Source organism: Sinohyriopsis cumingii, unplaced genomic scaffold, assembly GCF_028554795.1.
Source record: "Sinohyriopsis cumingii isolate HCF-2022 unplaced genomic scaffold, ASM2855479v2 utg000229l, whole genome shotgun sequence".
Lineage (NCBI taxonomy): Eukaryota > Metazoa > Mollusca > Bivalvia > Unionida > Unionidae > Sinohyriopsis > Sinohyriopsis cumingii.
Window position 1 is genome coordinate 9,193,414 of NW_028315879.1, and position 21,806 is coordinate 9,215,219.

The 21,806-nt window shown below is 34.0% G+C and overlaps 1 long non-coding RNA gene across 1 annotated transcript; it reads left to right on the plus strand.

Moving 5' to 3' along the window:
- Nucleotides 1-15,912: 15,912 nt before the first annotated feature.
- Nucleotides 15,913-21,364, plus strand: LOC149774535 (uncharacterized). Its single transcript, XR_016416823.1, has 3 exons — nt 15,913-16,059; nt 19,506-19,566; nt 20,301-21,364. It is a non-coding gene; the product is annotated as an uncharacterized LOC149774535 (long non-coding RNA).
- Nucleotides 21,365-21,806: the final 442 nt, after the last annotated feature.

The window sequence follows — 21,806 nt, forward strand, 5'->3', positions numbered from 1 at the left end:
CCCTTTCCTAATCAAATCTGTTAATGGACTACATAAGCCTCAAACTTGGGGAGATATGTACTGTAAAACCCAATCAAACCTTGGAAAGATCTTATTTGTTTCTTAGTGTCTGGCCTAGGTGCATCTCTGATTCCTCCTATTTCGTCTGGGTGAGGTTTCACCTAGCCTAGTCCACTTACAAGATGTCCCAAACATTCTAGGTCAAAATATCATATGCTACATTTGGTGGGCCTAGTTGTAAGATTGGCAGCGTGAAATCTATATAACGGATCCCTTAATACCTTAACATGTTCATCCCAGGTATATGCATAAACATAGATATCATCTACAAAAATATCGACGTTTTCCATACCGTTTAACATTTTGCACATGAGACGAACGCACGACACACAGGCGTTGACTAAACCGAAAGGTATGACTTTAAATCGATAAAGACCTTTGAGAGTCGCGAATGTTGTTAAATCGCGGACATTACCAGTGATTGGTATATGCCATTACGGTCTAACTTGGAATTGTATTTGTGACCTGCCAACTTTGAAAATAAACTTTCTATGTCTCGCATTGGCTCTGCGTTGAACACGGTGATTTTGTTCAGTTGCTGAAAGGCAAAGCAAAAACGGGTTGTCCCGTCTTTCTTTCTGGCAAACAATGGGGGCCTAGTATGGGGAACTGGAATGTTGGATCAATTCCTGGGCTAACATTTTCCCAACTTCTTCGTTGATTGTCTTCCGCGCATTTAAGGGTATTGGATATCATTTAATCCTGATCTGCTCTGTGGTATTCAACTTGATCTCGTGTTGAATCAATCCAGTAAGGCCTGGTTTGACCGTAAACATGCCTGGGCATTGGGAAAAAAAAACTCCATGATCTGCGTACCCTGACCCTCGGATAGATCCAGGCATACATTTATCTGGTCTATACTTTCTTTCTCTACGTCAATGGAGTATTCAAAGGGCATTTCTGTACTGGAGACGAACTCCGATTGGTCATACGATATATCCTCTATCACCGCTAAACATACTACATTAAAGACCCCTTTATAAATTGTTCGACTAGGTCTTTGTTTGTATAGTTGCTGCAAATTGGACCTACTTTCCATGTCAATGACAAAGTCTAATTGCTTTTGAGACCATCTTTTGACACACCTTGCTTGAGCGACAAAATCGTGCTAAGTCACTGTTAACCTTGTGTCAATAACATTCCCGTAAAACCTTTACCGTGGTTTTATTCATACTCAAATGGTCTGCCGTACTCGACTCGTGCGCTACATTAAGCACATGCGACATACATTTCTGGGTAACAACTAGTTGCAAGAACTTCCTACCATAAATAGTATACGGTCTACACATGAAACCATTGCGATGTAGAAATCTAGAGGAACCCCGTTCTTACACTTATTGACGATATCCGATAACGCATTCTCCACGGTTGCACGTAAACCCGTCACGTTCTTGTTCATTCAGAAATTATTCGCGGGAAGATATGAGTAATGTTTGGTATTATCTTTTACCCGAGCTCTGGTATGCACTGCTCGGATGACTTTGAATCGGAAACCGGACGTGGATGGGAGTCTTGATCCGTGTACATTGTCAATCGTAAGTCCATATATCGGGTTGGCAACGCACAACGCTTCCACGGTCCCGGTCAAGAAAGGTGTTTCGATATATGTCCTTTCGACAGCAATGTAGTCGATTGTTTAGTTTAGTATCATACATGGAGATTTAAACCCAAGCAATTGGTCATCGCAGACGAGGCTCCGTTTCACAACTACACAAGTGTACCCTTTGTCTCGTAAAACGCTCACTTCTTGTCCGTTGACAGTACTGTTTGCAGTCGGTAACCTTGCCTAGGGGAAAATACACGTGCCTAACGATTGGATCGCATCGCGACCGATCTTTGCACGTAACACTGGCTGGTACACAGCTTCCCGCTTAGTCTACTGACATTGAGTTTTTCTTCTGCCCAACGTCTGCGCTCAATGGCAACCTTGACTCTCTGGGCTGGTTCCTTCAGCTTAAGGCAATTAGGGGAGATATGTTTCCACTCCTTTCATGTGATACATTGCTTGTCCTTATGCCTTCCCTTGTTACCCCTACCAGGTCTTTCAGTTTCACTGGATTTTTGGTCCTTTTCCTGATCCAACATTTGCTGTCTCGCGAGATCACATTCTGAGAACCACCACGAACTTCAGCGAATATATCCGCCTGTGTGGCCATGTCATATTAATTGGTGATGGACTTTTTCATCAAAAATTAATATAACTTCTTGCCACAAGTTCTTAATAGTTCGTCCAGAAGCAAGAAATCAAGAAATCAATAAGACCCTCAAATGTCTTAACGACTTTACCACATTCAACCAATAGCTGCAAGTAATTGCACGTACTACTGACAAACTGAGTGAATGTCTCACCTCTCTCGGTTTGCTATCTTAAACTTCTTGCTAAACTTTGGTTAGCTCGTATTTCTTCAGAAGTGTGTAATTTAACACGAGGTAATTCAGCTAATCCGTCATGGATAAACGCGAATCCACGTCTAATGCTTTACTCTTCAACAACGCACACAGATGAAGCGACCAATCGTCTTTTTCCATTGGCGTACAGTGGCATACCTTTCGCACCTGTTTAGATAATTATCCATGTTATTTTTTTTTTGTCCTCGAATGGGGGCAATTTGGACCTCTCAGTTTAAAATTATGTTCCCCCTTCCTTTTAGTGTGCAATAGCTCAGAATTTCTTTGATTCACCTCTTCCTATTTCTATCTTCTACCTCGAAAGCTTCTAACCTCATTTATTTTTCCCTTTCTAACTTCTTATCCTTTACTTCTTTAAGCAATTCTATTTTCTCTTTTTCTGCTTCCCTTTTCCATTCAATCCTTTCTTTTTCGGCTCTCTTTTCTAATTAGATCTTCTCCTATTTAAAAGCCCCTTTCCTTTCTTCGATTTCCCTTTCTATCTATAATTTCTCCCTTTCGATTCTCTCTCCTTTAACCTTTGGTCCCTTTCTCTAGCCTCTTCTTCATGAACAAAATTTCTTAGGGACTCCCCCTCGTAGCCAAACTGTTTCCCCAGTTATACAAGTTCTTTCATTGATAACATTTCACTCATCTGATATGACCATCTTAAAAGTGCAGTATTATGCAGAAATGCGCAATTACTATAAGTTCAACGAATAGTATTTTCCTTCTAGGAAGGCAACAAAACCATGAAATGTGTACAAACAATAATGTTATATTACTACTTATCCTCACTGTCTTGTCAAGAGCGTCTGAAACACACAAAAGATCATAAAAGAATAATGAAACAATAATTTCATTGCTCCGTTAAACCCGAAATGATCAAATTTCTAACACCGTTCGTAACAAGATAACCGGGTGGGATTTAGGATTTACGACAGAACACTTTTGATGGTGATACAAATACAATGTTTAATGATAAATGATTTGAATGAGAAAATACTTCTGATTAATGCGTGCGTATATAATATTCAAATATTGGATCAATTAACATAATCCGCACGAACTTAATTATGAAAACACAAGTAGATGACCTTACACAGTACAAGGACAAATGGTGAATACTTCAAAGTAATTTCACAACCAAAGAATGATGTGTTTTACTCAAATAGTAAAACTGGTGTTTTACTCATATAGTGCAAATATATTTACTCAAATAGTGAAAAATGAGATTTCGTTTACTCCAATAGTAGAAATGACGAAAACAAAGAGACAGATGTAAAAAAAACACCTTTACCGTCCCAAAAATATACTGGGTATTACAACCCGAAAGATTAGCCCACGGCTAAAAGATTACATGTATGGAGTTACACACTCCGTCACCAGCACACTTGGCTACCAGTCACACTGGTCAATCAGGCAGTCAATATTCCAGGTTGGTCAATCAAGCAATTAGCGCCCGATCATCTACTATTCTACCAGCATCACTGTTTATTCAGATCTACTGCTGCTATGGTTCAGCTTCACAGCTGCTCTGGTCATTTTATATTGTTAACTTTGTAGCTGGTACCACGTCGACTCCGATCACTCTGGCAACTCTGGTCATTCTGATCACTCCAATCAGCTATACAGATACGACTCCGATCACTCTGGTCAGCTGAAAATACATCTAACACCGTGTACTACGTATGACACAGGCATATACGACAACACGTAATTGCGTTAAATACGGTAAGCTAAACAGATTACATTATCGGCATAATAATTACAAAACAGTACATAAGTTCAGAAATGAACATAACCGAGCCGACAAGAGTCCTACGGTGCTAAACGTTTCTTAAAAATGCAACTTGATTTATATATATTGCAAATTTAAATCTCTTGCTAAGTCATAAACAAGAATATAACATATTTGCACGAAACTACGTAAACCGAAGCTACATATAAAATATACAAAACAAAACGTGGTAGTACAATAGTTAAACTTATACACAAGACATTAATAACTGACATACCTCTACAGCTGAAGATGTGCAAGTCCTAAAATTATTTGTTGACACCTCTTATCCCCGTCACAGCATATATAGCTGGTTAGGACTTAAAAGTGACGACCTGGTTTTCCAAAAATGTGCTGTGATGCGGGGATTCCTCCCATTTGGTGTTATTTGTATTGTTGTTCAATAGGAATAACTATGATTTTATAATATAAGTGTAATTTCTTCAGGGTTATTCTTTGCTTTGTTCACCAAATTATACAGTTTTTAGTTATACCAGTAAAAGCTTGGGTGGTTATACTCTCTTCCATTCGCATCTGCTGTCAGTGGGTCTGGTTTCAAACCTCCCTTGCTTCGAACTTAGTATAGTACTACCGTCCCTTAGGACTATTAAGTCCCAGGGTTGGGTTCCTCTTCCTTGATCAACATTGGTTGTTACATTGAGTGACTCTGCCAAAGTCAACTTTGTCCTTGTATTATGCGTTAAGGAGTGCTTCTTGTAGTGGTGACCCTTTTGTTGTAAGAATGGCTCTATCCAGACAAAATGTTATATGGTTGTTTTTCTTATTATACCTGAGTAAAAATAAAATTTTGAATGAATATTTTAAGCCGAATGAAAATGTATATTATTGCAAATAATAAGGTGTATATGTGCATGTATTTTGATTTGTGAGTGCATGTTTTGCGTTTTGTTATTTGTGTTTAAGTTGAACTCTATACCTTAGCATCAAATTACTTTGTGTTTGAGTATTCCACCAAAAAATAAATGTGTAGAATTACACTTGCCCGGAACAGAGTCCCCTATGGTAGTTTCTCCTTTGAGTGCACATTCTTAGATATCATAGCTACCCAGAAAAATATGTCCTTGTATTGTCAAAGTTGCGAGAATAACTACCGTAATTTTGTAATTTCATTTGGGATGATGGTGACATGGGTTAATATGCATTTTGAAATAGTTTTCACCTCATGAATTATATATATGATAGATGACCTTGTGGTTTTTCCATGAAGGGATTAAAATTGAAGGTAAACATGGGTTCATTTTGCAATGGTGAGATTGGAATAATATGTATATTTATATTAATTGTTTTCGTTATATTGTCTTTCTGAATTTTCGTTTTTTGAGTGTCTACTATGGAAAGTAGAGTTTATTGCTTATATGTTTGTTTCATTTTCTTCTTCTTCTTCTCAGTTGGCTCTGTTTCATTTAGTTGACTTTGATTTTGGGGGACTTCCGTGTTTCTATTTGATGAGTTTGCTTTTCGCTTGGGCCAGGTAGTGGAGACTCAGTTTTTTGTTCGTTTCTTGTTGTATAGGTATGATCAGTGGCATTAAGTGCTAGTATTGATTTTGTTATTGCCTTTCCTGCTTTGGTTCTGTCATCATTTGTTGGGAGTAGTAATGATGGTTGTTGATTCATTTATTTCAAAAGTCTTTTGATTTCAGTTGTGTTTAGTGTGTTTCCTTCTGGGGCTACCACTAATGGAGATCTCTTTTTTATTGTCTTGTCCTCTTTTGGTGAGTTGGCTGTTCGCTTGATTGACATTTTGTTATTTTATTTATTGGATTTTTTTAGATGCTGTATCAGCAGTTTAGCGAATTGGTGATCTGATGTTATTTGGTGATGTTATGTTCAAGGTAAAATTGTGTTTTTTTGGTAAAAGTAGATAGACGTTACCTTCTTTGTAAAGACCGCTCACAGACAAGACGTTCCGTAATGTAAATATTCTGATCTACGGTGAGGTATTTATACACAGACGATGTCGCAATACGTCGTTTGTGCCCTGGAAGCATTCGGGTCTTCCCATCGAAAGCACTTTGCACGTGCGGCATGGGATGAACCGAACTCACTATTTCGAAATCTTTGTACAATATACATAATTAAACTCGCGTATCGTTTTACACAAGAAACGAAACCCGAGTGCATGTATTTATTAAATAAAAGAATTTATATAATTCCGTGAAAATGAGTTGGGTACAGAACATATTTTATTGCCATTATTACTGTTCTGTCGACCTAATGTTTAATATATAACTTTGAGGGCTATATGGAAACATACTAATTTAGTTATATGACGCATTTGGCTTGTTTTATATGTTGCTTCGAATGTCTTGCATGACACTAAATATTTTTCTATGTAAAATATTACGGAATTTTTTAACAATAATATAACAAAGAATGTTGGAATATAAGGAACCCTAAATTTTGAAATATCTCGAACTAATGACCTTTTCAAAATGAATGACATTTCCACACATTAGTGTCCGTCAAACATTGCTAAGTATGCAAAACAACATGATAAAACTACCGAATCTTGGCCCCAAAACTAGAATGACAAGCGGATACTCTGCAGGCAAATGCACAGTATTGACATTGAATATATACCCCTGTCCTGTAAATGTTGAAATGACCTTGGAAATGTTCTATAAATATTAAATTACGCAAATCACACATCTTCATAGTTTTACTTGTATTTGAAAAGAGAAATTAGATAAAGATAGATGCATCAATATGAGTTAGATGCATCATTCTGAGATAGAACTGGACAATTCTATTTCTACATTGTGACATTTACATTCGTGTTTTAAGATGGTCAGTGGGTGATAAAAATGTAAGGAATTTCCTTCTGGAAACAATGGATATAACCATGAATTATTTTCATATTTCCATAACTTAAAGATACATAAGTATCCTATGAGCATTTGCGAGAGTTTTATCTCAGCAGTTATGAAATTAATTCAGATGACAGATCCAGACTGATGGAATATCGTTCGATCGATACAAGCTTGTCCTGAGATGTGTGCCAAGCGATGAGAAGAACTCCACAGTTTTGAGGAACAGGTAGCCTTTGGCTTAAAAAGACGTTCATCCTCAGCAATGGATGGAGGGCAAAGCCGAAAGAAGGTGTGTAGACTAATGAACAATTGACCGATAACTCAGTTAGAAATTTGTCTGAGCTGCAATACATCACCAAAAATATATTTTCTGTAACAGACATCCAGATCTGTTATTAGCAAAAAACACTTTTCTGAAAATCATATACAAAAAACTGCATCTGTAATTACGTATAGTTTATAACAATACACCAAGATGCCCTTTGGATTATATACTTATACCAAAGCATACAGGGCTTTCTTGAGGATTACAACGGACACTTCAACCAGCTGCTGAATAAGGTACTTTTGAATTAGAAATAGTGTGCGCAACGTAAAACCCTGACAATGCGACAGCCTTAGGCGTGTCGTATATTATACATGTAGCTGGTGCTGAAGGCTTTCGTCCTAATCGAACAATTAACGTGGCAAGTTCACTACGTTTTCTGAGACAACATTGCTATTGCGAAAATCAAGTTTATCAGGAATGCTGCCTATATACAAGATGGATTAGTTCCCATAAATGGAAGGCCTCATACCTTCATTCTTTACACTAAACAAAATATTAGAAAGCATAGAATATATGAACAGCAAACAGGAAAATCAACAGATAATCACATTTTGGCTTCTATTAACTTACATAGTTTTGGTCTGCCACTATTTTTGCCAAACTCGCAAACATTTAGTCTTCATATGTTTAGGGACTTTAATAAGACATAAACGAAAGAGTAAACACAGCTCTAAAAATGAACGATATTGATATGCGTCGAAATAATGTGAACTGCAAAAGAAAATGTACGTATTGATACACATTATTCATTACCTAACAAGTTCACATTTGCACTCTGAATAGTTCCGTTGATGAAACTCTACTCACGTTACAATTCACTACATATACGTTCTATTCACAGCATAGTATGATCCATACATACTGGAAATTATATGATCTTCTAATAATAATGTTTGTTTTTTCTTCAGAAATATATTGATAATATGCATTCTTAATATGCATTTTGTATCGTAAATGCTACACAGAATGTGAATGAAAACAACGATATTCACTATACTCCCAGAGCAGTAACAAGTAAAGGGAATGTACACCATTAACAAGTGCACATTATCCTTGAATCACAAATGTTGTCTATTTACAGTTTACATTGTTATATATATATATATATATATATATATATATATATATATATATATATATATATATATATATATATGATAAAGATTTGGACCTCCTCATAAGGAAAGGTGAATGCGAAATGGGATATTTTTTATGTTTATTTGGCAAGATTGACTGTGCCACGGACAAAAGTAATTAATAATAGTTGCAGTTGTCTACAATCTGTCACAGAATAAACAAATGAACTCTGTAGCAAACGTGTTTTACAGTTATTTCGTTGGGAGAAAATTGAACATTGAATGAAATAAAAAGGAGAAATACGTTCTACAATCCTCCCTTAGCTTTGGTTATTACTTCAATAGTTGGTCCAGTTTTGATCGTGTTTGCTAAACTTATTAAGCGCCTGTACAACATTTAAGCTGAAACTCTTTTTCGAAAGTTTAAAGACGATACAATAACAAGAAGACTAGATCCACATAAAAAAATTAGTATCTTCATTTTATAAATTGCTAAGTTATGAATACAGTATAACTTGTCTTGAAAGGCCACCTCTTTTGCCAAAAAGATTTTGGTTTCTCATAACTGGTAACAATGCTATATAATCAATAAATGTGTGCATTGAGAGTGTGGTCTCTCATTACAAGTGGTGTCACAAAGCAGTGGTTTTTCAAGTCATGTTTTACTAATCTACAATGTTGTGTTTAATAAACTTTAAATGGTCCATAAATATGATTGTAGAATATGAGCTCTTATATCGTAGTATATTAATATCAATAATATTAAAAAATGAGTTATACGAATTGTGTTAATTAGAATTTGTGAATTTATATAGCACCAAAAAAATATTATAACGTCGCCTACTGTCAAGCTACGAAATAATAATTGTTATTATATACGATACTGCACCATTAGAAATAGATCCTTCCTACGCATTGTTATATAATAAATAGTAAATGCTGTAGTCAGTGGGCTAGAACAAGTAAGTTTATTTCTGCATCACTTGAGTCATAAATAACATCCTCCTCTGAATTATCAAAATCGCCAAAATTTTCATCGTACCCGGTCTATTGAACAACGTCCATAACCTCGGCTAGGCATGCTTAATGGACTGTTGAGGCATGTGTTGCTGAGTGTGATTCGCTGCAGTAGTCGGATTCAGGGATAGATTGGTTGACTTTCGGAAGAATTTGACATTTATGGAATCCACTGTACAGCTTTGGTCTTCATATAACAAAAAGAGCGCATGGCGACATTTTGGAATGGCTGAAACGGATCAAAGTGAGGAAACTAATTTTGAATTGACCCAGTTTGGTCGAAACGGCTCTGCTCTGGCGTCCCTTTATTGAGCGGATCACGTGGATTGAACTTTATACAATTTAGGGTATCATTGGTAAACAGAAAGTTTTATTCATTATGCCGTCCTATTGTATACTATGTTTAGAATGAAAAGAAGCCAACACTGATTTTGGTCGTTTATTATTCTTTACGAAACCCTGCGGATTATGTACGCCATGGGTATTCTAATATATTTTACACATAATAGACAAACTGCGGCTACTGGATGAGTGAGTATTACACTTAAACGCTTGATTTATTCTATAATTTACGGGATACATTTTTCGTTTGAACTTGCCGTATTGTATTGTTCCAGTCTGTGCTAATCCTTATATTATGCAGTACGCGGTAAGTGTTTTCATGTTTTGAAATATAAGATCTGAATACTGAACATGTATATACATCTCAACCGATGTTAGTGAACCTTCGATTTAAGAGTCCATCAACAATAAATAATTTTTAGTATTATTATCATTATTATTAGTATTTTTAGTAGTTGTAGTATTATTGTACTTGATATTATTATTATTATTATTATTATCATTATTATTATTATCATCTGTTCAGCATTATTATTATTATTATTATTAGTAGTAGTAGTAGTAGTAGTGTTGCTGTTTTTATTGTTGTTGCAGTTGTGACTTTGTTACCACGTGGTTAAATGACTACTACATTTATGTATTTCTTTCAGTCAAAATAGTGATATTTAGTAGATTCCATTAAGTGTGCATGGCTTGTATTGAATAACATGAGTAAGTAGTCTATAACAGCTGTATCACATGAAAAGGCTAGTTTAGTCACTTCTATTATACTATAGATCATTTCACGGTTATTATTAAAGGAACATGTTAGGGACATGCAGTTTGTAACAATATGGGGTGTGAATATAGAAGTTATTTAACGGTTCAGTCTATTAATAGTTCATGTTTGTTTTGTTCTGCATATACGTGAGACACGTTATTTTATTATTGGTACATTTATATATCTTGTACTATCTTCTGTTTTAGTCATACGTTACGTAGTATTTTAATTACCATTGTTTTGCAAGTTCGATGCATAGTGCCTTAAAACATTTAATACATAAGCAGAACTACGTGTGAAAACTTATTTTTCAATGAATAGCGTGGTTTAATTAATAGCACTTCTATATGTTTTCTCCATAAATCGTTGGATTATGATTGTCCTGTTTTTACTTAAGCATATTCCCTTTCCCATTTCAATTTATTTCAATGTATATTAATAACATTCTTTGTCCATTTTGTGTCATCTTTGTTTTTCCTCTTAGCAAGTTAATTTCATGTAGCATGCCTATGTTATGATCATTGATAAATGATAATGCTTTCAGCAACAGGAATTATTTTGCTCTATAACCACCTATGTTCACAAAACAGGTAACAATCCAAAAGTCCACCATAGTTATAAATGCAATCTAAGTGTTCACCTTCATCTCTCCAACATATCAGGAGGATAACTGTAATCCCAATATTTACATCAGACCACGATGGAAATCAAACAAGAACCCATTATCGACATGAGGAAGATGTAATTGATTTTTTCTTCTGTTAAATTCTTTTAAAGTTTCTTAAACTTTGCTAAAGATTTTCTTACTTTTCGTACCCTTTTCGTAATATTCTCTCATGTTATTATATGTGTATCATTTAAATTCAATTTATTGTATGTCCAAATGAAAAAGTGTAATGGGTTCGTATCATTAGAATAGATGTTGTAACAACTGAAAACGTAATATCCATAAACGAAAACAAATATAAATATTAGACCTTAGGACCGCATAGAACATGGTAGATCACTCTAATATAAAAGTGTACACTCGTACAAGAAAGACAATTAGTCAAGCAGCATATTGGCAATTTGTCATGCGTTATAGTATGCTATCAGGCTATCCAATAGGCAACTCTTAATTTCCTTACTCTCTTTTTCTCTTCTTTGGTTTTTTTTCTGTTTATTTTAATTCTACTTTTTGGACTATTGGAAGCAAATATATTTTGTGAATTAGAAAGCGACTAGCAAGAAATTTGTAAAGACCATAACATTGCAATGGTATTATAACAGTAAGAATCCCTTAGCAACTTGTTTATTACTATGTTATATCATGGTGTAGCCGAATAATAATAATAATAATAATAATAACAATTCATGTAAAGGGTTATGGAATATCGACATAGTTCTTCAACATTATTACAAAAATTGTGTACAGCTAATACACTGGTGCCTATTTGAAGTTTTGATAATATTAAACACACACATATACACACAAACACACGCGCACACACACACACACACACACACACATCGTCATGACAAAAGGGTTACATAACGGTAACAACATCAATGTTGAGTCAGGATGTATGTTAGGTGAGTATCCTACTCATCTGCTGGAACAGAACTTTAAAAATTAAATAAATAATACAGGCAGCAATAACGATAGTTAAAAGTCAGAAGATAAGAAATAACTGTAAATGTTAAAGAAATGATACATATTGAATAGGTTATCACACTGTGCCACAACAAGGAAGATACGAGGGGAGGGGAGATTATTTGATTAATTTCATCGAAAGCATGCTCTTAATTGTCATTATTTATGTTATATGTTATATGTCAACTCGTGAAAAGACATAGGAAGTAGAATTTGGTAGATATCATAACCGAAATTAAGTGCCAGTCCCGATAACATTACGCACAGAAACCGTTCATGGCATATTCATTTTCAACGATAATTTCAGTGTTTTGCGGAAATAAAAAGTTTATCTCCAATATAATTCGGAGTATTCACTGGACATGGAGGAAATTAGGACTAACAATTAAAAAAAGGATGGAAGAAAGTGTTATTTATTTTGAGCCGGTCAGGTTGCGATTAGGCATGCTAATGAAAGAAACGAGACGAATGTTACCTACCCCATATCCCACAACAGACAGTGCAAATCAACTACAAGGAAATATTTGTGTTGTGCAAAGGCTGTTGGAGGAGTAGTGGTATGGGACCCATGTAGTTTCCCAAAGATTACCCTTCCGAAAGGCGCATTGCCTTGATTGGCTTTACTGAGATGCATTTTTTTTTGACAATGTAAAGAGATATGTTTCACTCTCTTTGCTTTAAAATTAATCAGGATATCCGTTATTTAAATCTAGCTTGATATACAAATAAGTGACTAAACCATTAACAAGATCAATCTCACCACAGATACATAATTAATACAATTTACAGAAGAAACAAGAACTTTAATAAGCTTTCACTTACTAACCGTGGGCAATAACAGCTGTTTTCGTTTAAAAAACATATATAATTATATGATTACAAAAACAAACACCATGAAATTAGAAAACAAAAAAAAAACATGCTGAGAATATTTAAGGTAGGAAACATTATTAATATATATATATATATATATATATATATATATATATATATATATATATTCCTGTTCGATATTCTGATGATGGTTATGACAGCGATGGATGCATATACAAATGTCCGTGTCAAACAAAATAAGGGACTTGATCTCCTTAATGTTTGAAGGCATAGTACAATTTTAAACGGCCATTTTACTCGGTGGCTTAATGGTAATGCACGGAGATCAAACTTTCACAAATGATTTCCACGAGCTTCATGAGTTTCCCGCTGTCATCCACCAGCTGAAAGTAGAATTGGATAAGCCAAGTAATCCGTCTGAGAAAATATTGGACGCTTCGCCCACTTTCCCCATAAACAATTTAACATGACCTTTTCCAAACGATCGTCTTTCTTCATTCTTTGTCGTGTTGTCCAAGGTAATGTTTTTTTTAAATTTATATTTGTCTACTGAGTCCGATACGAACATATATAACCTCAGGCAAATATTTATTGATTAACTTCGGTATTAAAAAGTGTAGTAAATAACCTTTGACCATTTCTGTCATTCCAAACGATTCAAGCATTCTACTCAAAGGCATGGCTAAATAACAAATGGAATCTTTAACCTGCACTTGTCCCACTTTCATATAGATGAGTTTCTCTCTTTTCATTTAGACTGTATGACATTTGGCGTCTTGTTCGGAATAAATTTAAAAATGAAATTGTAAATTGTGTGTCATGATCGCAGCATATCGATGTCAGTTCCCATAACGCTGGGTGTCATCTTAGCTAAAAGTGTCGGCGGTAGGGTATAATATTCAGACGGCGTAAAAAGGAAGTCAGTTCCTCGAATATTTTTCAAGTCCTATTGGAATCTTATTAAAAAATGGACACAGACTTTATTTCTACCTCTTTAGCTACATAGAGAAGAGTGTGTTTTATGCACAAGACCTCAAAAACGTTTTACAAACTAAAGCTGAACTTCAAACCAATCGTACAATTCCTGATCACTGAGTCTTGCGTGAGCCTTAGGACAAAATACATAATGGAATTTTGAGACATAATGGTTTTGATAACTTTCCATCTATGTCATTTAAAGAAGGATTTTAGCAACTCATGTCTCCGATTTAGTTCTCTGATATTTTTGAAAATGTGGATTTTCCCTATCGATATAATGGTTTAGAATGGATGAGTGGTTTGAAAATTTCCTGACGAAAATATTCCATTAAAAAAGTAAGTTAAAAGTAGGTTTAAAATATTCTCTCTCTGCAATACTTTTGTTAATCTATATAAGTTTCACAAACACGCATATGTACACGCATACGCTCCTCCTATTTTAATATACATCTCAAAACATTTGGTGGCAGTCACCATGATTATGTGAAATGTTACTTTCATTTTGTGATTTTTCAAAAAACTTGCATCAATAAAAATTGTAGAACGATTTTTCTTAATTGTGTATAAAGCTACTTTCTTGAAATTAGTGAATGAAACATATTGCCCCAAAATATTTCTAGCATGACATTCACTTATGTCTTCAGACGGCCATAAAATGGAAATCCATTTTACGTTTTTTGCACTTTAAGGGATCATAAGGCAAGATCTTAAATCAATTCTCCAGTTATTGTTCGAATCTCATTGGTGCTAGTTGAAACTCACTCTAAGGTATTGTATAGTTGCTTTGTGAAAATTTGCTAATATAATGCGTATTCCGACGTGATCTTTGGGTGGATGGTGATGCTAGACACACACAAATCCAGAATGAACAAAGGAGATAAATATTGTGAATTTTTTTTTTTTCTACGGGTATCAATTTGAGTGATTGTGCGATAAATAACTCTTTGGATGTAACATTGTTTTGACTGAAGGCGAAATATTTTTTTTAGAAAAGAAGCAATTGTCCTGAGGAAATGGTAGATTAAACAATAAAAACGTTAGATAACATGGTAGCTGAACATATGTGAAATACGACTATTGTATGCTGTCTCTTACTACAAGAAATAATAGAGTAATATATTGTTGAGGTTATATCCAAAAGCAACGAAATAATGACTGAAACAATAACGTCACCTGTAACAAAAGTACTTAAACCCAGTGAGCAAAAGACTGAAACGCACGGAATGGTAAATAAAATATATGGATTAAGTCTTGAAATGTGTTCACCTTAAAGGATGTTTTAGGTGCCCACGCTTTCTACCTGCTACTAGTCATGTAAATACCTTATGGTTTTCGTAGCGGTTATCATGCCTTGTAATTCTGAATTTTCAGTAACAACAATAGATGCGAAAATTATACAGCTAATTTGGAGACAATTTCCAATCAAATTTGTATTTCACAATGTCGTGATTCAAAATATTATATACTGCCATATTCATTTGGCAGAAACATGTAAATATAACTTATGTTCTATGCCAAGTTTTAACTGACCAACACGACACATTACTGACCATGGTACAGTCAGTATAATGTCCTTTTAATGAAAGTTGCCACTATTAGATACTTGGTGAACAATTATGTTTGGGTAGGGGCTTTTAGCTCGTTGAAAGGGTATTAGATACTAACCAAACATGCATATGTCGGTAAATGGTCTATACAGATTATATATTCGGCCAATCCGGCTAAGAGGACAAGCATTACTCATGCTCTATCCTTGACAGTTATCAATGAGATTTAAAATAAATCTTGATAACGAACAAATCCAATCATGTCTAAGATGCTGTTAAGGTCTTTTGGAATCGTCATACAAGATCAATTTATCAATCAAGCAGATAGTTTCTTATAAATCAGCTCGCAACAAACTGGAACAAAGACTAAGATCCAATGACATGTTTTGTTGATTGTATCACCCATGGTTATGGAAACATATTTAAGGCGCTCTGCGTTTTGGAATTATTCGTTCGCTGACGCAATCTGCTACGGGAAATAAGGTATTTATTTATTTACATTATAAGTTTATCTTACCTCAATCTGCATTGTTTACATGGATTTCATCGTGAAGAAGAAAACATCCGCAAAACGTTAATGATAATTATGCCTTCTTGTAACTACTTAATTTTTTATTTTGTAAAGGTACGGGGAAAATTCAGCCATTTTTATACTTATACGTCTTAGAAATATTGTTTGCCATTTATGTAAACATGCCTTATTCAGTATATAGTATTGTCATCTATAATATTTTTTAAACGCCAGTAGTTATTAGTAAATTACGTTTAGCTGTCATGCAAATGCGCAATATGCAGGATATCTTAAGATGGAAGTGCAGGATAAGTACCACTATTTCGGGTACATTTGAACTGAAGGGAGCCGAAACTATAGTGACAAAATTATCTGAATCATATACATATAATGTAAGTAGATTATAGGTTTCTATCTGTATTTATTGTATGCAAAATATTACACAACAATGCAGTCTCAATAAAATGGTTTTATCTTTTCCTTTTTGATTCAAACTTCATAATTAAGAAACATTTAAAATGTCGCTGATTTAACTACATTTTAAAGAACAATTAGGACATGACTATTGTCCTTAATAGTGTTATTGTTACTATAATTGTAATATCTTTGAATATATATATATATATATATATATATATATATATATATATATATATATATATATATATATATATATATATATATATATATATCCATGAAGAATCAAAGTAATAATTCAATATTCAAACAACACTATTTATAGAAAATTCATTCTGAATACTAATAGAACATTATTGCTAAATAATAGCTGATATTTTTTCATGATTTTAAAATTAAGAAATTGAGCCAGATTTTGAACCTTAAAAGACTAAATAATAATAGTTCATATGTCTATTTAATTTTTTAACTTATTTGAAGAATTATATTGCCTTAACGTTATTACTACTACTACTACTACTATTGATAATATTAAAAATGATAATAATAATAATAATAATAATAATATAAACATTACCCATTCTTTTTAAATGTTAGTCAAACTACTGACATGCTTAATATTAGCGAAGCATAAATGTAAAAAAAATCTGCAATAAAGAAGTTTCTCTTCATACATCTACTTACATTATAATTTATGATCGAAAATATTTTGTCATTGTAAGTTCGTATCGCTTTAAATTATTTGCAGCCGAGGAAGCGGTAGATGTGGACATCATAATTAAATTAGTCAGCATGTTTTAAGAAAAAACAACTTTGTAGCAGAATGCTCTGTCTACCAGTAAATATATTGCTATTAAAATTACACTCGTCTTTGACGATTACAAAAGTTTACTCGGACGGAGCATTGTACAGTTCAAACCTTGTAAAGTATGCAGGGACGAAATCATTCTAAGACAGGTTGTGATAATATCACGTACATATTTTCGGAGGCAGAAGATGGGATACGATTCATCATAGAAAACACACTTATTATATAAACGTTTGTTGCGGTCATTGCCGATACAATATTTTTTTTGTTGGTTTTATCCAAAACGTCTCCCACAATACATAGCATGAATGTTTCATTAGCAGGTTATGTGATGTTCCTTGACATGGTATCAACCTTAGTAAATTGTTCATCCAATATTATCATCCTGAAAACAAAATGTTTTTAAATCAAGATTGACAAATTAGCATTTGGGAAAAAATTCATTTAGCAAATTATATCATGCTAGCCCACACTGTTTACATGATATCTGGAATTTTCTCTATCAGTCCAAGCTATTAACCAGTGTATTGTTCGCTGTCTGATCAAAGGATACACATGTAAATGTCAGGCATTTACATACAGAGCAATCAGTTTAACAGTACGGGAGTACAAGATGTGGTATAAGATTGACACTCAAAATACACGATTGATACAGGTCATTGACAAAGATAAATCGTATGTGAATTACAGCATATCCCTTCCAAATATAATGAAACAGCAGCAATACAACACATAGGTTGGTAGTTTAGTATACGATCTCCTAAATTTGTAGATAACAGTATTTTATAGATAATTAGTAACACATCTGCTTTTGCGCAAAACAAGATGGTATAACGATGGAGCGCACATTGGCGCAATTCAAGACGGTGAAGGTACCCCATTGGAAAATTCATATCATGGACATTCTATAGTTACCAGTAACCACCCAATAAACGAACCGATATTATCAAAGCTCAAACACATAAATAAACACATTCCATCCAACTGAGACAAAAATGTTTTTTATGTAAATGGAAATGTAAAAATTTAACATCATCTCATATTTTGGAAAATTTGAAATTGGTACTGTTTTAGAAATACTAAATGCTGACATTTAAGAAGAATAAATGGACTATAACTGCTTGAGAACTGCCGACTGATAGTAATGGATATGCACTGGTCAGCCCCATTTCCTTATTACAACGTTCTGCGTCCGCGCAATGCACATTTCCGCTACTGATCAACATGGGGCTGAACAATGGGTAGACCTGATAATATGTGCCATTTCGGAGGGAATGATACCAAAAGGGAAAAGGCAACTCGTTATAAAATAGAAGATTTGGGACGAACGTAACAGCGATGTGACCACATATGTGTGTTTTTTTCTATTTGCATTACCATTTTCTGAACACAATTCTCTGAATAAATGTAACAATAAGAACAATAAATGTGACGGCAACGATAAACGATGTATTATTTATTAACTCGGTAAGCATATTTACTCAGTAATCTGATTTTGCTATCGAAAAGTTTATACACATGCTCCAAATGAGTCTCATTTAAGTACATAGAGGTTTCCGAATTTGTGAGAAAATTGACTTAATATCACTTGGCAAATGTAAGCTTTCATTGGAATAGTTGCAAGGGCCTCTTCCAACCAATATACAAGTGTATCGGCGAGATCATTCTACCGCATAATGCATATCATGCATCACCTTCAATACCTATTTCAAGACACGACCACGGCCTTACGAATGCCATTGGAAACTCAGACCGGGGATTCCAGTAGTCGGATATATATGGGATTGTGCATAGGTATGCAAAATATAGGGTGAATACAAATTAATGCAAGCAAAATGGACAAACATCTTTCAGGTGTATTGTGTTTTGTGTTCAGGAATTTCTTAATGTATGTTGGCTTAACACAGATCAGAGAAGAACGACAAAATTATAAGCATCGCTTAAGTAAACTTAAAAAATATAATTAATGCCTTAGCATGTGTGTTAACACTTTAGGAAGCGACTAAGTCGGAGCAGAGAAAAGGAGGACATGATCACATACAGCTCATAAACGGAAATTTAGGCAGTCGAAGATTTTTCCTTCTGTAGTTTTTAAAAATCAGAGGAATGAATTTGCATTTGTAGGATTAAACGTCTCACATTAAATGATTACTGTTAAATGGAATGATTTATCATATCAAGTGCATGTTTCAGATGGAGCGATTTTCCACCCTGCTCCTTGTCTGTTCCATATCAACAGTCTTTTTCGAAATAGGTAAGCTCATGCCATATTAGTTTCATAGTTAGTCTTTCTATCGCTTTCTAAGTGTCAATAGTTACAACAAGTCGCAACATTTATATATTTGTAATTAAATAATTACAAAGATGTAGGAATGATTGTATAATATATTCATTTCCATGTTTAACATGGTGCCCCAGTTTCATCTGGTGATTGTTTTGATGTTTCAAAAGAAGCTGGTATATACAACGTGATATAAACGTTATTATCAATAAGTTTGCTTACTTAAGAGACTTTTTGTCTTTAATAATGACGCCATGAAAAAGATCGATAACCACAGGCACCGTTATGATCAGTTTCCACGTATATATTACTGCACAATATTCAATCAAATTAGTACTGTGCGTAAATATTATTCATATTTGGGAGGTTATTCATATTTGGAAAACAAACTTACTCCTTCGTCAAAGCAGGCAGCATACTAACTAAAATAAACTCTTCGACATGAGGCACTAAGTCTGCTTTTGGACTCGTATCAGCGAACATAACACCTTGAATAGGAGCGAAATATGAAATTTAAGTATTATATACACATCTTCACTATCTTAACACAAATGTGAAAATAAATCAAAAGATTTTGTATTTGATTTGATATAAGTATTGTGGCTTGCTTAATGTGTTTTGTCTTAATGCAAGTTAGGCTCCTATCACAGTAAAAATTACATGGGATGTGCTCAAAACTAAACTGTTCTTGACTCCCTCTATCATAGCATTTTCTGCACATAAGACTCCCGGAAGACAAATACGTGAAACCAACACAACAACAGCAAATGCTACAGCAACAAATGGAACATCGGTTGGGCAGAATGCAAGATCAAATGGAACATCAAGTATTACCAATGCAGGAGGAAATGGAACACCAAGTGGGAACAATACAGCATCAAATGGAACTTTAGGTGGGAACAATACAACATCAAAACTAACAACGATGTCGACGCAGCTTGCTCGGAATGGAAACAATAGTGAATCGTCTACTCCGTGTAACATGCTCCCACTACTCATTTGTGCATTTCTGCAAATATGGCTTGTTTCGAATTGATTTAATTTTAATTTGTAGTGCTGAAGACGGTAAATTAGGGCTAAACATTTAAATTCATTTAAGCATTGTGCTCCAATTTTAATATATATATATATATATATATATATATATATATATATATATATATATATATATATATATATATATATATATATATATATATATATATATTCAGTAACAAGTCAATTTGATAATATTCTCTCATCTTAAGAAATCCGCGCCAGCCAAATCTTCTCGGAAACAATATGAAGAATACATTACCTGATGTTAGAAGTTCTACTTCTATCTTTGTAATCCTACCCTCTAAATTGTCTTTATTATAATTGTTGTGTTTGCTGAATTACTCAAGTCATCTTGTGAAACCTTGTAACAGTTGAACATAGACCTTTGACCAAATTGTAGCATCTCGTTTTACCGTGAATAGTTTAACATAGTTTTCTGTCCAGTTGGATTATATATGGACTAAATCATAGAAAATGAACCAGTCAATAGAGCACGGATAACAATACACATGGATATAGCTTACTGGAAGCTTTCAGACAAAAATCTTAAAATACGAAAACAGTTTCAGCACAGTGGAAATATTTACTGAGGCTTCATATAAATCTATACTAAATACTTTGGAAATTTTTGTGATAATGTTTTTGTCCATTCTGCGGGATTGAATGATGGGATTTTAATAAATCTTTGAAACATTTCCCGAATGTGAATGAAAAATAAAGTATAATTGACGCATTTCTTTTTCTTGTCATTCTTGTTTCAAATCTAATTACGTTTTGTGCTCCACATTCTGTGGACACCTGCATATGAAACTAAAACGTATGATGCTTATTGAGCAGAACAATTACCTAACATTTAACGACCTGGTGGACCATGTGTCATTTTGTTATTGCTCGGATACACACAACGATACAGAGAGCAGGAACTATTTGAGTAAAAGACTTCTTTGTTTATGTCGGAGTATGTTGAAAATTCAGTTATAATATCTCTCAAAAATCGCATGTTACAGTTGTAGCTCTAACAATATATTTCCAATTGATAATCTGCTTGGAACATAAAGCACAAAATATGCCAACATTTTGCATCCACTATGATTTCTAGAACGATGGGATCTATTACTGCAAGTGAACATTACGTTAAAATCCAATCTCATTTAGAAAGATACGAAACTGATTAC